Raw genomic sequence first — 17,424 nt, forward strand, 5'->3', positions numbered from 1 at the left:
TTTCCTATTCATGTACTTATCCAAATGTCTTTTCAACGTTGTAACTGTACCTATACCCTTCACATCCTATGGAAGTTCATTCCACACTCAAATGACTCTGTGTAAAAAAGTTGTTCCTCATATCTTTTTTAAATCTTTCTCCTCGCACCTTAAAATTGTGCCCTCTAATTACGAAATTCCTCACCCCAGGGAAAAAAACACCCGCCATTCACCTTATCTATACCCTTCATGATTTTATAAACATCTATAAGGTCACCTCCCAACCTCTCATGCTTCAGTGAAAAAAGTCTCAACTTATTCAACATCTCCTTATAACTCAAACCCTTCATTCCCAGCAACATCCTGGTAAATAATTTCTAAGCCCTCTCCAGCTTAATAATTTCTTTCTCAAAAAAACAGCTCTTTAGAAAGTTGGCCTCACTCCTTGAAAATTGCAGAGGTCTAGACCATGCCTGTCTTCATAATGGAGCTTGATCAGGTTGAGAGTACAGAGTGCATGTTGGTGATAAGACCACCTTGTACAGTGACATGGCCCTGGTTAAAATCAGAAACCCCAGGAATGGGGTCAGGGTTCTCTAAATCAAGTCCCGTCCAGTATTTCTTAAAGGGCTCCCAAGTCATTTCAACTCAGTAACCATCTAGGCCTCTTTATGTGTTAAATTCTGGGAATGTCTGTGAAATGTGTCACAAATTTTTCAGTGTTTACAATCGCTGGGAACATAAATTTCAGCATTATCTTGGTGTGAGTACAACCACAACAAGGAAATGACTATATTTCAGTGTGTCACTGATCGACATCTCTCAAGTATACTTTTTTACTCTGGATGTATAGTTAAAATGCATTTAAAATGTGGTTTTTAACCACTACTCTAAAAATGCAGCAGGCTGTAGAGAACTCATTCAAAGGCAGTTAATGACTGTCTTGCAGACCTGTGTGAGAATGGGTAGCTCGAAAGCAGCTGTTGAAGCTAAGTGTTCCTATTTTTCATACATGCTTCCTTGGAAGTTGAATATATTTGTCTGGCATTGAAGGTTTTACTCAGCCTGGATTGTTCATTCATTTCTTTGCTGCTTTGTGTTTTAATTCAACTAGTTGCCATAAGGCACAATGATAAGTCAAAAAAAACTTTGTCACATTGCACCATATCTGATTTCCACTAGCAATTGAGTGCAGCAGCAACTAATGCTTCTAGAAGTCTGAGTAATAAGTTGTTTCTTTCCTCTCACTATGTGACTTTCTGTCTGTTTCACATTTTAATTAACAGCACATCAGAAATATAGTTTGTAATGTTAATTCCAGCGGTGTGATTTGATGAAGAAATTGGTACTTATGTAGGATAAGTTAATATGAGGAGAATTCATGATCAACAGAATTTCTAGGGGTATGCAATATTTGAGTGTTTAGTTTATGTAGGTGGTTTTTGGCCATGTTATGAGTTTTTTTAGCATAAAATATGTGTTGCTTGCGACACTGTTAATGATTCACTATTTCATGTTTTATGTCTGTAGCACTTGAGGATTGAACTACAAATAGCTGCACAACCAGAACACCAATTTCATCTTCATTTCTACATAAGAGAGAAACTCTAGACCTTGCGTGGGTAACTTTAACCAATCTAGCCTGTCAAGAAGCTGATGGGATTGGCTACAACACTGGTTTCACTTTCCATGTGATTTTTAGTCCCTGGATAACAGTATTGAAATGGGTATGATAGTGGGATTCCATCATTTCTACTAGCTTTTATCCAGCCAAAATTAGTTACAATTATCCCAAAGTTATCAATCCACCTTAGATTTACCTGCAACTATAAGGAAAATTGTTCTGATTGTGAACGATTTGTTATAACTTACAAGTGTGGATTTGTTTACTTTTATCACACATTTACACGGTATTCCCTTTTTTTCTTTCCATCCGCTTCTAAAAATATAATTTGCAAAACAATGGAGCTTAGTTGCTGGCAGAAATAATTTCTCCTTTTACGTGAACACAGATTTCAAGAAATCATAGAAACATAAATGATATGACACTGGAAGGGAATCATTGATATTTCTTTGTTGTCATTGAGTCAAAATCCTCGCTATCCTTCCCTAAAGAAAGTTGAATGTACCTATTGTTCCTTAATTCCAACCAAATATGCTCTGTTTGCAGAAATTGCTGGCATAACTTAGCAGGTTTGGCGGCATCTGTGGAGATAAAGCAGAGTCAATGTTTTGGGTCCAGTGACCCTTCTTCAGAACTGTTCCGAAACATTGACTCTGCTTTCTCTCCATAAATCCTGCCAGACTTGCTGAGTTTTGCTAGCAATTTCTGATTTTGTTTCTGACTTCCAGCATTTGCAGTGCTTTGGTTTTAAATCCTGTTTGCAACTGTTCAGCTATGTCATCCATCTCCTGCGGTACGATGGTGTTTTTGACTAATACTGCCAACCTGCCTTGGTTTCTTTTCCCCCCACTGCCTTTCTGGAGTCCCTGGTAGTCAGCAATATTAATTTCCTAATCCTTCTCTTGCTGAACAATTTGCTGTTTCTGCTAAATAATAATTCCATATAGTGAATAGTGCCACAGCTTACCAACCTTAATCACCATGTCCCTTGTATTTGTATGCATGCATTTCAAACCCAGTCTTGTATCACTATATTTACCCTTGCTTCGTCCCTCATATTTTTGCACCATTCTTTATTCTAGTGCCTCTTATTTCTCCCAATATTCCAGTTAATTTATTTTTCCTTTCTAATTGTTTCTTTCTGATGTCCATTCTCTGTCAAATTAAACACTCCTTTGAAGTATTATGGCAGAGCACATGTTGTCAACTAGATTTTTGGTTAGGTAGACTATGCATAATTGATAATATCATTTCCACAAATTCAGCAATGCAGCAGCTGAAACAATAGATCTGCAAACTATAGGCTTGGATCTTCCCAGGCTAATTAAAGTAAACCAGAGAGGGAAAAAAAATCACTCTCCTCTCCAATACTTCACCACAAAAGCTATCACCAATAAAACACGTCAACAGCAAATAGAAGAAAAACAACCTGCGTATTACAGAGTGTGTAAGAAACCAGAAAGTTGTTAAAACTTTCTAGAAACTGTATTGAAATGGCTGCCAGACATGGAAAGATACACTCTGACAAATACTCATATCAGTCCTCAAACGTTCTGAGAATTCGCCCACTCTAAATTGACACCCAAACATCTAAGTATGTAAATCTAAAAACTACTTCTAGCCCTTCCTATAAACCCATCCAGATATCAGAAGTTGGACAAATAATTTTTCTTATTATACATCCTCACTCAGAAACTGATATTTTCTTTTTTGTGCAAAGTCTCAGTGGTCAGGAATCAGATAAGCATCATAAGGTTTGTGTACAAATTCACAGAAATTGTTATGTATGATACATCATGACAAATCGTTTTGTCTGAACAGTCCATACAGAAGAAACAAAACTACTGAAATTAATGTGAAGTGAATAAATGTTCTTATTTTTGTTATCCTGATGAGTATGTTATTTCAAGATCATAAAGTAATAACTGAGGAGCAAGCCCCTTTTGTCCATCTCTCTTTCATGCAGAATGATCATCAAAAGCCCCTACTGCAACATGCCATTTGTTCTTAAATGACTTCAGGTTCTACGGCCTCTATCCATTTGGGAAAATTGGAAGAAGAAAAAGAAAATACTTTTCATATTAAAAAGTTAAATACATCTTCCCCAAGTAGAGGATCAACAATTGGTTTTGTTTTTCTGTTGTCCCATCCATAACCATGTGTCTACTTAGCACAATTCTATCAAATAAAAAGCGCTCTCCTCAGGTGGTCACAGGAAGGTTAATTTACAAAAGATCTCTTTCCTTTTGGATACCTCTCTCCTGGACCCACATGAAGTCAGAGTTTAAGAGGAGCAATTTAACCAAGCTTTCTTGAGTTAGGAACAGAGTGGGTTTGTAAGTTACAAGAAAGAAAGTAACCAATTTACATACACATATGGATTGGAAAAGGAAAGAGAGTCCCAAAAAAGCTAACAGTTAAGTATATATATAAAAAATAATAGGAAAGCAGCTGATTTTGAGATTCCTGGCCCTGCAGGTTGATTGAGTTTCTTGCACTTGTTCCATTTTGAGTGATTTGCTGGCTAATTGATTTTTAGCACTGAGTGAGAGTCCACTACTTACAACCAAGGGTGACTAGTGGGTGGTTCTTCAACTCTGAGCTTTACAGCGCACACACACTCAAAGGTGGGTCAGCATACTTGAATTCATCTTCATTTACTAGTACACAGACCAGAATTCAATTGGCTGTTAACCCCTGTTCTTGTGTATTCTTGAAACAGGGAAGACACAAAATATGCCTCTTACCCTGACTGCTCCCATCATGTTAACAATCTGAAATAATTTCCAGGAGATCACAGTTAAGTTTTATATTTTTTATAGTTAATATATTTTCTACTTTTTTAATACCATCTCTTTGAAGCTTCTTTGAACCTCATCACATGTAACATTCCAGGGTCTCTCTTTCTCTCTCTCTCTCTCTCTCTCTCTCTCTCTCCCTCTCTCTCTGTCTGTCTGTCTCTCTCTCTCTCTGTCTCTCTCGCACACACACACACACACACACACACACACCTCAGGCACTGAAATTACATCCTCACCTTTTGGCTGTATATCACAATTTTGAAACAAAAACACAACTTCTAATTAAAATTTTAGTATTTTGTAAGTGACCCGACATTATAATCTCTGCTCATGACAGATGTGCAGCATGTAGCAATCTATACAAATCTTGATGAACTGGTTCTTTCAAAGTGATGCAAGCAGTTAAATGCTGTTGAAGTGCCCCAAATATTCAACCCATTTCATTTCATGTGTAAAAAATTAGACATGCATGCTGCTAATGTGTGTGTGCTTTCTGCAGTGGGGTTATAAGCCTGATCACCCTTTTCCACTCTAGTAACCACGCTCTGCTTATCGGTGGTACAGATAGCATAATAAACTGGAACAAAGTGAAGACACAATCCAGGGCATGGACCTGCATGATATTCTATGGTCACACAGCATGTAGACACTAAGGGAGTGAAATGCGTTTTGATTGTATCCTACTCAAAGGCATCTTGCACCACAAGGAATCCATTGCAAATTCATGTGCTTGCTCAGGTTGCCTCTCTGTATGAAAAGTGAAGGTGCTGTATGCCGCTGGTTTGGAATATAGAACTTCCATTAACCTTCTTGTGCAACAATGAATAACAAACTATGAGAAGGTGCAAATGGTATCCGCTCCCACCTATAAGGAACTGGACGTATTAACAGTCATGACTGTGCTTATCTTTGTTACCAAGGCAAACATTTTACCTTCATTGTACATTGCAATTGTGCCTGCAGCAGGTGGCAGATTTCCGTGAGAAAGTCTTTCTGGAAGCAGAGATATCTGACAAAAGGTTCCATGCTGAAGTTGAGGTCGGAAATCTTCTCCCAAGTAGAAGTATGTTTCTTTTCAGAACCCTTCTCACCCTCCTCTTCCAGCACTAGATGCTGTTTTGTGTTAGCTCTGCTCATTCTCCCTCCTGTAATGTTCGTCAATGGGCACACACAGACACTGTCTGGTAGCAAGATGCTTGTACAGAATCCTTGAAGATGCAATAAATTCCTTAAGCAAAAGGCGTACTCTCCTTGCAGATTTTAATTCCTTAAAGATAACTCTGGAAAGCAGAAGCACTTCTAAAATTGCAACTACATACATCTACCTGAAACAAGCCTGGAAATTATGTTCCTTTTATGTAGCACTGATAACAATGGTGGTGTCTGTGGTGATTGGCAGGGGTAGTATGTAAGGAGGGGGTTAATCCTGACTGCATTGTGATGACTATGTGTTCTTTGCAGCCAGGTTGAGAAGTGGTATCAGCTGGAATTGAACTCCTAATTGGCAGCATGGCATCCAATAAGGACCACACATTCATACACCACACAATCTATTGCCTACTCTGCGTACCCTCTGCCGGCACTTCCTGCACATGCACTAATCTCTCCTCTTTGGAACAGAGGCCAATGTGCCCGATACCTTTGCTTCAGCGAGGTTTTCCTCACTAAAATCAGCCGACTACTGAGGCCACAGCTGCAACCACAGAACAGGGGAAAAATGTATGCTGCAGTCATGAATGTCAGCATGTCTCACTCTTTACAGACAGAAACAAGCTTTATTTTGCAGCTCATGGCTTATCTTGTGCAGCTCATGCCAGAATTGTACAAAGTAGCACTCGTAGCACAAAAAATTGGAAAGGTTTATACTGAAAAACATCTCTGATCACGAGTCCATCAGGGGGTGGTCCATAAGGCTCTAGAAACCTGTACCCAGGATTTACTCAGGTGTCTTCAGAAAGTCTAGATGCAAAATGGCAAAGGACTCAGCACAATATTTTTGCCATGTCACTTCCTCAAAGAATTTGCTTAAATTATTCAGAAATGATCTTCATCTGAATTCATGTTGACTGTAAGAACTAAACATTTTTTTGAGTTAACTTATTCACTTGCTGTGCTGTAAGTTTTTTTTTGCAAACAGCTTATAGACTGGTGTCAATGTGCTGCACAGAGAATATACCCACCTGTAACATCAGATTTGAACACATCTATAGCCCAAAGATCATGAAGCAGAGATTCTTTATTGCACTGGCATCAGGTCAATACAAACAGGAAGGGAAATTAAGGATAAATAAGCAGTATAACAGAGGATTTATATCTCTGTGACCAGAGGAACCTGTGGGATGAGATACTTCAGGTCGATGCAGAATGAAGAGAATGGGGAGGTCTCTGTTTCACAGTCGGCATTCAGGTTTCATCCTGGTTCAACCTGCATTTGAATTCACTGAAGGTCTGGTTGATGGAGTTTCTGGGGAGATGATGCTGCAGAAGGGTAGGGTTAACATCACTGCATCAAACATCAGCAGACAGCTCCGGTTCAGCAGCTGACAAACTACACTGAGTATGACAAGTCTTACACTGGAAATAGTCAAGAGAGGTGAGGTAGCCGAATGTGAATAAACTACGCCAAAGATTGTAATAAGCGATGGTGCCAGTGACAGCAGGATATCAACACAATGCCTGGGCTCTGAAGACAATGTCAGATGGCAGCGACTGGTTTTCAGGGAGGGTGAATTCTACAGTGAGGGAAAGATGAACTTTTGAAGCTGTTTCAGTTTTCGTAATATCAATTTAATAGTAATTTATTCAGTATTTTACCATGTGTACAATTTATTCTGTAATCCAGGATGGTGCTGGAATGTGGCAACATTATACACTTTTCACTGTACCTAGGTACAAGTGACAATATTTAATAAGTATCAATATAAAAGTACGCCAAGCACATGGAAGCATTATGTGGGTTACACTGGGCAGAGGAATTCCATTACCTGCCTGCCCTTCCTTCCCATTAGCCTTCTTTCCAAGAAAAACCCTCATCCATTTCCAGTCTACTCAATTGCTCCAACTGCACTCCCTCACCATTGCTACCTGCTGTTAGAGGTCCCAATGAACTGCCCAGATCACTGCACAGGGCCTTCCATCACTGTCACCATCTGCTGCTGGAGGTCCCATTGCAACAGAAAGGATGCATCAATGAGACACAGCGCAAACTTTTATGAGCCAAATAGCTAGCTCTTATTATTACCTAGAACAGTTAATGGCTTTAAATAATGCATTGTCCCATCTCTGTGAGTTTAACCAAACAAATATAAAGTTTACTATATGTTAAAGTTTCACAAGATATTTGCTGAAAATATATGCAAGTGTTTAATGGGTTTGGTTGATAGGACTATAAGCAAATTCCTGAATGACAATGGACCTAGATACGTATTCTCCATTTCCCATTAATGCTTATAGCCCAGAAGAGAACAGAGGCACATAGACAGTGCAAAGACCACTTTTATTTTTATTTTTAATTGTGGAATAAAATAGGAAAAGGACTGTTTTGAAACCAATGACCGTAAAATGTTTTGCTGCACTTTTAAAAGCAATTTACTGGAAATCATTGTGATTTATATTTACATTGCAAGCAGTGCACCAGGAGAAGTGAGATGTCATAACGCTGGGATGTGTATGCAAACTGAGATTTATTCAGCGACTGATTGCAGATTGGTTTGTGCAATTGTGACCATTTGTAGATGTTGAAAACCATCATCTTGACAATATCTCTCAGACTGGATCCTGAGCAAGTGAACAGATTGAACTTCTTTCACAAGGAACTTCCTGGCTGTTGCGGTGCCAGTTCTGTGGCTCTATCTCTACAACAAACTAACTAAACCCTAAAGAAAGTGAGTTATTTTCTCCCAGCAGTTGCTGTAGGCTGTTGCCATTAACCACTGATTCAAAGAATTTACACTTAGTGTATAATCGCGCTGTGCCTCCTGGAAGTTACTGAAAAAATCCAGAAAGGAGATCACTTAACAAATGGCCTTGGAAAACACAAGACATATCTCATCAAATCCCATTGACTGATATGATTGAACTATTTACCCAGAAGTTTTCCCCCACACGTGATAGCAAAAGTTTTAATATGTCTGTGTCCATCTGCATGTGTGTGTATGATTTTAAAAATGGTCCTCTTTTGGTTTTCATCTGCCTTTCACACATTTTGTGTCTTTTATATTCTCACAGAAGGCACAGGCCCAAGGAAAAGCCAGTAAAACCTGTGAATGATGCATACTGGTCTGACTTATTTTGTGCCTCTCAAAGTCGATCCGCAATATGACCAGTACATTTATTTTCAAGTATGATTATATTTTTACCATTTTATGACTCCCGCGAGACAGCAACTAAAATTGCAGATTCATCAGAGGGCAGAATTGGAGAAGCACAGCCAAATATATGAGCCTGGGTGTGGTGAAACTATTGTGGCACATTGGGACTGCCCTTAACCCTAAATGAGGAGGCTTGGGTTCTAAATCCACCTGCTCTACAGGTGTGTGACATCTGAAAATGTTGAGTAGAAATATTTCTTAGTGTAGATGTTGCAACATTTTATTACAAGATTTTGCAATATCAGTAATTATAAAGAAGACGCTGCAAAAAAATAAAGCGAATACGAACAGAAAGGATCCTCTGCAATGTTAACCAAATACGTGAGCAGACTCGTTATATCTGGGAGGCAACAGCACGATGATTGACAGGGAGAGCCAGCGGTGGAAGTGCCGCCCCATTTATCCGGGCGGCACGCCTGCGCAGTTTGAGCGGAATCAGCTGCAGACAAGGTTCTATCGGAGTGGGTGTTGCGGGTTCCGGACTGATATTTGCCTCCTGTAAGTTCTGGACTTTGGCTTTCCCTCTTCCTCCATCCTGACCCACCCTTCCGCTCTTCGCTATGCTTTATGTCTGCCATTTTTTTTGTTGTTGACCGATATCAGGTATTCCATTTTCCATGTTTAACAACAGTGTCACTTTCACTCTGCATTGCGCGTCTGAGCAGGAGCCGTCAGATCGCACGTGGGCCTCAGCTCCCTCCGAAAACACTTGGTGTGTAGAGCTAACGCTGACTTCCTGAAAACAGATCAGCTGAAATACTGGGTAACTTCATACTTCAATCGAGAGTTTGAGGGTATATTTACTGCATCGCAATTTATTTTAAAGAAGGCCTCCTGATCTGTATGTTGGGCTAGTTTTGAAAAGGAAAGTTATGGACTACATGCTTTTGCAAGATAATGTTGAAAATGAATAAATTTGCAACAATGTAGCGACTTTAACATCCTTAAAAATGTCAAAGCACATCATGACCAATTCATCACTTGTGAGTTGTAGTTACTATTTCTTTGGGGAAATGTGGCTGCATTCAATAAAGAGAAGTAGACAACAAAGTGTGGAGCTGGATGAGCACAGCAGGCCAAGCAGCATCTCAGGAGCGCAAAAGCTGACGTTTCGGGCCTAGACCCTTCATCAGAGAGGGGGATGGGGAGAGGGTTCTGGAATAAATAGGGAGAGAGGGGGAGGTGGACCGAAGATGGAGAGAAAAGAAGATAGGTGGGGAGGGGTTAGGTCAGTCCAGGGAAGATGGACAGGTCAAGGAGGTGGGATGAGGTTAGTAGGTAGGAAATGGAGGTGCGGCTTGAGGTGGGAGGAAGGGATGGGTGAGAGGAAGAACAAGTTAGGGAAGCGGAGACAGGCTGGGCTGGTTTTGGGATGCAGTGGGGGGAGGGGATGAGCTGGGCTGGTTTTGGGATGCGGTGGGGGGAAGGGGAGATTTTGAAGCTGGTGAAGTCCACATTGATACCGTTGGGTTGCAGGGTTCCCAAGCGGAATATGAGTTGCTGTTCCTGCAACCTTCGGGTGGCATCCTTGTGGCACTGCAGGAGGCCCATGATGGACATGTCGACCAACCAGCCCAGCTCATCTCCTCCCCCCACTGCATCCCAAAACCAGCCCAGCCTGTCTCTGCCTCCCTAACCTGTTCTTCCTCTCACCTGTCCCTTCCTCCCACTTCAAGCTGCACCTCCATTTCCTACCTACCACCTCATCCCGCCTCCTTGACCTGTCCATCTTCCCAGGACTAACCTATCCCCTCCCTACCTCTTCTATACTCTCCTCTCTACCTATCTTCTTTTCTCCATCTTCGGTCCGCCTCCCCCTCTCTCCCTATTTATTCCAGAACCCTCACCCCATCCCCCTCTCTGATGAAGGGTCTAGGCCCGAAACATCAGCTTTTGTACTCCTGAGATGCTGCTTGGCCTGCTGTGTTCATCCAGCTCCACACTTTGTTATCTTGGATTCTCCAGCCTCTGCAGTTCCCATTATCTCTAGTAAAGAGAAGTAGTTTGTTTTTGCTTGTTCCCAGGATGTGCACATTTAGAACATAGAACATAGAACAGTACAGCACAGAACAGGCCCTTCAGCCCACAATGTTGTGCCGACCATTGATCCTCATGTATGCACCTTCAAATTTCTGTGACCATATACATGTCCAGCAGTCTCTTAAATTTGTGGTAAGGCCAGCAGTTATTGCCCATCCCTATTTACCCAAATTGTTGAGCTGTTGTGCCTTTAAACAATTGCAGTCTGACTATTGAACTTCTGCAGCTTTTGTCCCAGCATCAAGTGGTAATGGCTGATAAACAGGATGGTAAGGGAGGACATTTATTGGCTTTGGAGGGAGTACATTAAAGGTTTACAATAATGTTAGCTGGAATTCACAGGTTAAGTTATAAGCAGAGATTATACAAATCATGCCTATTTTCTTGAGATATTAAAAATTTAAGGGGTGATTTGATTGAAGACTTCAAGATATTAATAGGAAAGGATAGGGTACATAAAGTGACTATTTCCACTAGTTGAGAATTCTAGAACTGGGGGATATACTGTGAGAATTAGGGCCAGACTGTTTATTGAGAAGCACTTCTATACCAAGCAAAAGCTGGTAGATCTTTTTCTACAAATGGCAGTGGATGCTGGATCAGTTGTTAATTTTAAGTCTGAGATACAGTTAGATAAGCAAAGGCATTGAAGGATATGGACTAAAGGCAGGTATGTGGTGTTAGGCCACAGATCAGCCATGATTTAATTGAATGGTGGAACAGGTTTGAGGGGGTGAATGGCCTACTTCTGTTCCTGAGTTCCTACCAGTTGAGTATCATCCTGTTGAGTCAGTGAAGACCCCTGACAGGAACAATCAATCCTCAGTAGACCTCTTTATTGAATTGATGGCAAGTAGACTGGACCCCATTAATCGCAGGTTAGTTAGGTCCACTGATCAGTTCTACAGTCCTACTAGAAATCGGACATTGTTTACAGTGTTGTTCCACCTAACACAGCTATTTCTGCATTCTGTTACATCATCTGTTGTTTCTGATATCTGTCTCTGATTGAGCCTGGAGCTTGACTGGGTTAACCATCTTAGAATACCCTCTGAGTGCAGTGGCAAGTTATATTGCAGATAAACTTTAAGGTTTAAAATTTCAATAGGACTTGTGCGGCATGAAGCAAAACATTTTGTGCTCATGTATAAATTAGTTTTAAGTCAATAAGGGCAAAATTTTGCAAGTGTCAGAAGGGACCAATGCCAGTAGACATAGATTTGTGGTGAAGAAATGCTAATGAAATGAATAATATTTGGTGCAGGCAGTTGCTGTGATCTGTAACTTGCTGCCTGAAAGACTGTTTGATGCAAACTACATAGTAACATTCAAAAGGAGATAACAAGATGTGGAGCTGGATGAACACAGCAGACCAGGCAGCATCAGAGGAGTAGGAAAGCTGAGTTTCGGGTCTGGACCCTTCTTCAGAAATGGGGGAGGGGAAGGGGGCTCTGAAATAAATAGAGAGAGGGGGAAGATGATGTTAGAAGGTGGATAGTGAAGCAGACAGGTGGAGAGAAGACAGACAGGCCAGACCCAAAACGTCAGTTTTCCTGCCCCTCTGATGCTGCTTGGCCTGCTGTGTTCATCCAGCTCTACACCTTGTTATTTCAGACTCCAGCATTGACAATTCCTATTATATCTGAACATTTAAAAGGAGATTGGATAAGTAATTGAAGGGAATTGAATTAACACTGCTATTGAGAAAGAACACAGGAGTATGATTAGTTGGAAAGATCTGTCAAGGAGATTATACAGGCACAATGACCTTAGGTGGAATAATGATGCAAGTGACTTACAATGTAGAATAAGCTGAATGTATTAAAAGGCAATAATGGAATTCTGGGAAGTTTTTTACAAGAGGAAATCTTAAGTGTTTCTAAAATAGTTGGAATAGTAAGGTTTGATAATTCTTTACGTAACAGATTAAAGTTCCTTGTTTTGGGTTATACAGATTTTGCAGTAATGATGCCAACTGTTGCTGTTTGACTTACCTACTTATGACCGTAGCTGTGCTTCTGTGATTTGCTATCACAGCAGTTTGGCTGGTTCGTCACGATAAGCTAGTGAGATGGAGGAGCACAGAGAGCCAGGAGCCCACTGGTGGGGAAAGGAAACAGGGGAACGTTAATGTGGATATGGCATTAACACGAAAGAAATTGCTCTAGAACAGGACTTTGAATTCGTCTGTAATTAATAACTTTTTATCTGCCTAGTTTCATAGTATTCTACTAAACAATAAAATCTGTATCTTAGAAATGTTCCACGTGTATTATAACTCATGTGGAGTTAAGACCATAACCAGATCCACTGTTATCTTTTTGAATGGTGCAGTAGGTCCAAAAGGTGGTATTGCCCAGCCTTGTCCCCAAGTCTTGTACATCTACATTCCAATGTGAAGATGTATGATGATTTTCAGCTTGAAGATGGAAGTGGAGGGTGAAATTCATGATTTCCATTGCATCTGCTGCGCTATGACGTAAGTCCGTCTCCTAAGTGGGCATTGGGACGACCAAAGCAGAAAATGTTGTAAGTAGGTCAGTCAATAGATTTGCAGAGCAAGACAGGATTGAAATATCAGATAGAAAAGGAAAAAGTATCTGGGGAGGGAAATGTACCAAGAAAAATAGTCTTTTATTTTTGTACCAAAGATTTTAAATGTGAAAGCGCCAAAGTCTATCTTGTTCATCTATCACCTTGGTAACACTGACAGAATGATAATCATAGCAAACAACACTTCTGCTAATCTGCAACAAACGTAGAAATGACTCATGAGAAACCCCAAAGGGCAGAGAACTTGGCAAACCGCAGCTCCAAAGTCACATATCCTAAGTTACTCAAGGCAACACATTTTCTACCCTGACTGTCAGCTGTGTCAGAAGTCACACAACACCAGCTTATAGTCCATCGGATTAATTTGAAATCACCAGCTTTTGGAGCACTGCTCTGACCACACCTGACAAAACAGCAGTGCTTCAAAATCTTATGATTTAAAATTAACCTGTTGGACTGTAACCTGGTGTTGTGTAACGTCTGATCTTGTCCACCCCCATGCCTAACACTGGCACCTCCACACCTTGTTCACTGTGTGAAAGTGATTTTCTCAAGGCACCCTTGCTTCATTTGTGCATCACTTTAAATGTTTGCCCTCTTGCTCATTTTTCTTCTACAGGCAGGAACTGCTTCTCCCTAGCTACTCTACCCATCCCACTCATGATTTTGAAGACCTTTATTGTATCACCTCTCAGCCTTTGTGTCCAAGGAGAACAGTCGTAATGTCTTCGGTCTTGTCCTCATTGCTAATGTTTCTCACCCATGGAATTCTCCTTGTAAATTGTGTCTGTATTCGCCAATGCATTTGCATCCTTTCTGTGAGGTGGTGCCTACTACTGTGTTCAGTCCTCCAGCTGAAGTACTAACAAGTTGTTCGTACAAATCCGACAGCACCTTCTTGCTAACAAAGTGTGAAGCTGGATGAACACAGCAGGCCAAGCAGCATCTCAGGAGCACAAAAGCTGACATTTTGGGCCTAGACCCGAAACGTCAGCTTTTGTGCTCCTGAGATGCTGCTTGGCCTGCTGTGTTCATCCAGCTTCACACTTTGTTATCTTGGATTCGCCAGCATCTGCAGTTCCCGTCATCCCTGAGCACCTTCTTGCTGTTGTACGCTATGTCCCTCTTAATGAATCAGAGAACAGTGCTTTATTAATTTCTCTCTTAACCAGTTTTGCCACTTTCAATGATCTGTGCACATGCACAAGCAAGATTCTCCTCCTGCACTGCTTAGATTAAAGCCCCTCTTTTATATTGTCTTTCGGTGTTCTTCCAAAGACTGTGCATTCACCTCATACTTCTCTGCGTGAAGCTCACCTGCTATCTGTCCACCCACTCCAGTGACTTGGTTATGTCCTTTTAGAGATTTAGCATGCCGTCCTCAGTTTACTGTTCATCCAAGTTTGGTGTTATTAGCAGACTTTAAAATTATCCCTTGTACACCAAGATCCAGAAAAGGAAAAGTAACAGTCCTAATATTGACCCCTGGGGAACTCCTACAGTGTATCATGCAGCCTGAAAAGTATCCATTGACCATTGCTCTCTGTTTCCTAATTCTCAGCCAACTTGTGTCCACATTGCTACTCTTCTTCTTCTATACCATTGATCTACAACTTTCCCCATAAGACTGTTGTGTAGCAATGTATCAAACGCCTTCTGGAATCTATGGATGCTACATCGACGTGGCACTCATAGATCTTTGCTGTTACCACTTCAAAAAAAAACTCCAAGTTAGTTAAACACAATTTCCCTAATAGAAATCTAGCTGACTGTTGCAACTGAATCCACTTTCTCATGTGACAACTAATTCTAACCTGAAGTTAAACTAACTGTTCCATAACTGTTTGGATTTTCCTTGCAAACTTTCTTGAACAAGGCCACAATGTTTGCCAATCTTCCGGCACCTCTGTATCCAGGAAAGGTGAAATGATTATGCCCAGTGCCTCTCAATGTCTACCGTAGCTTCCTTTCAAAATATTTGGATGCATCTCACCCAGTCTTGTTGAATTCCAGTGTCATTAATCTAGCCAAGACATCTTCTTCCTTATTCATTTTATCTCTTCCTCTATCACCATGCACTGGGCAGCATTCTCTTCCTTCGTAAAGATTAAGCAAAGTATGCGTTTAACACCTTGACCATGCCCACTGCCTCAGGTGTAAATCCCCTGTTTGGATCTCTAATTAGTCTTACTCCTTCTTTTAACCACTGTCTTACTTTTTATATGCCTACAGATTGACGTTGGGATTTCCCTTTTATGTTAGGTGCTAGTCTTTTCTTTTTTATCCAACCCCCAAACCTTTAGTATTCTTGTTCATTCTGCCTTGTGTTGTCACACGCACTCCTTTTCATTCTATTTTAATTTCTAACTCCTCCATCATCCAAGGAACTTTGATAGGAAAAGTTAGGACAAACAAATCCAGAGGGAATGACCCTTGACTATACCGAAACACAACTGACCTGTTGATGAGAAAATCTGTCTCCTACCAGCCTCTTGTTCCAAACAGTCCTGCTCGTCTGTGTTTTCTGCATCATTAAAGTCAGCTCCTTACCACTGGATTTTCCTTACTTTGAGTAGCTGCATGTCATTCTCCACCACTATCCTGAACCTTATAGCATACTGATCAGTCTCCTAAATGATCCCCCTCTGACACTTGATCCACTTAAAGCACGTCATATGCTAGAATCAGTTCCAAAAATACATCTTTCCTTCCTTTGTTGGACTGAATACGTTCTGCTATAGGAAGCCCTTCTGAATCTACAACACTTGCTTCTTGCTGCTTCTGACATTCCCAGTGTCCCAGTCTACGTTTGGGGAATTGAAGTCGCCATTATAACTACTGTGTTTAGAATAACAGAGTTAAATTATTGATTTGTACCTCACTTCAGGTTATTTCTTGTTTTTTTTAGTTTTAAAAGTAAATGCAAGGCAAAGCTCAATAAGTAAAGGTTATTAGGACTGTTCGACCTACATTCGTATAGAGACAATTCTTATCTTCACTCCTCTTTCCGTAGTAGTGATCACTGCTTTCTGAATGCTTTTGCGGAAGCTCTAATTTGCTCCGGACCCTTGTAGCCGCAAAAGCCATGGCTCTTTCATCAGTTCGTGGACAATGTTGTGAGGTGGGGCTAGCCCATAACTGGCATCTTTGATGTGCCATCGTCTTCCAATGAAATTTCACCTTTCTTTGCCAAAATGATTCAGTGTTATACTCATCAAATGAGGAGGGGGGCAGATGACTCCCCTCTCTTCTTGTTAGACCACAACAGCAAGAATTTTCCAAAAGTGATAGGCTTGCTAATTCTGTTGGTGTTTAACCATTTTAAGTGCTGTGACTGTAAAAGATGGACACACAGGATTACTCAGCTGTGAAAGATAAAGTAACTTCAGTGTGCTGTCTTGAAATTTGAGACCACAGTTTTAAATTCTGGGATGCATGTCAGTAAATATTTAAAATCAGGAACAAACACAATTTGCTGGAAAAGCTCCAAGTCTGGCAGCATCTGAAGGAAAAAAAAACAGTTAACGCTTTGGATCCAGTGACTCTTCCTAAGGATTAACTCTGATTTTTTTTTCTATACAGATGCTGCCAAACCTGCTGAGGTATTCCAGCAATTTTTGTTTTTGTTCCTCATTTACAGCATCTGCAGTTCTTTTGGTTTTTATTTAGACGCATTAAGATTGGATATCTGAAGTCACTTTTCAGTCATGAGACAATATGATAAATACTTTTATTGTCCAGGCATGTGAAAAGCCAATGCTGCACAATGGGGAGCGGGTGGTGTGTCTGCTCTGCCAAAAGCAGATTTTTGACTTCAGAGATAGCAGGAACTGCAAATGCTAGAGAATCCGAGATAACAAGGTGTAAGAGCTGGGTGAACACAGCAGGCCAAGCAGCATCAGGGGAGCAGGAAAGCTGACGTTTCAGGCCTCGACCCTTCTTCAGAAATGGCCTTCCTGCTCCTCTGATGCTGCTTGGCCTGCTGTGTTCATCCAGCTCTACACCTTGTTATCTCAGATTTTTGACCTGTCTGCTGGCACTTTTGACCCAAATAATT

General features: G+C 40.8%; 1 protein-coding gene across 3 annotated transcripts in view; it reads left to right on the plus strand.

Moving 5' to 3' along the window:
* Window positions 1–9,170: 9,170 nt before the first annotated feature.
* The window catches only part of rad50 (RAD50 homolog, double strand break repair protein), a 141,320-nt gene continuing 133,066 nt past the window's right edge, over window positions 9,171–17,424 (plus strand). Inside the window, exon 1 of one of the 3 annotated variants that reach the window (XM_048543747.2) lies at window positions 9,171–9,272. The gene's annotated coding sequence lies outside the window, so the exon portion shown is untranslated. Of the gene's footprint in view, window positions 9,273–9,310; window positions 9,538–13,185; window positions 13,294–17,424 lie in introns of those variants that run through there. The other 2 variants (XM_048543748.2, XM_048543749.2) reach the window with 2 other exon arrangements.

The sequence above is a fragment of the Stegostoma tigrinum genome, chromosome 13, assembly GCF_030684315.1.
Source record: "Stegostoma tigrinum isolate sSteTig4 chromosome 13, sSteTig4.hap1, whole genome shotgun sequence".
Lineage (NCBI taxonomy): Eukaryota > Metazoa > Chordata > Chondrichthyes > Orectolobiformes > Stegostomatidae > Stegostoma > Stegostoma tigrinum.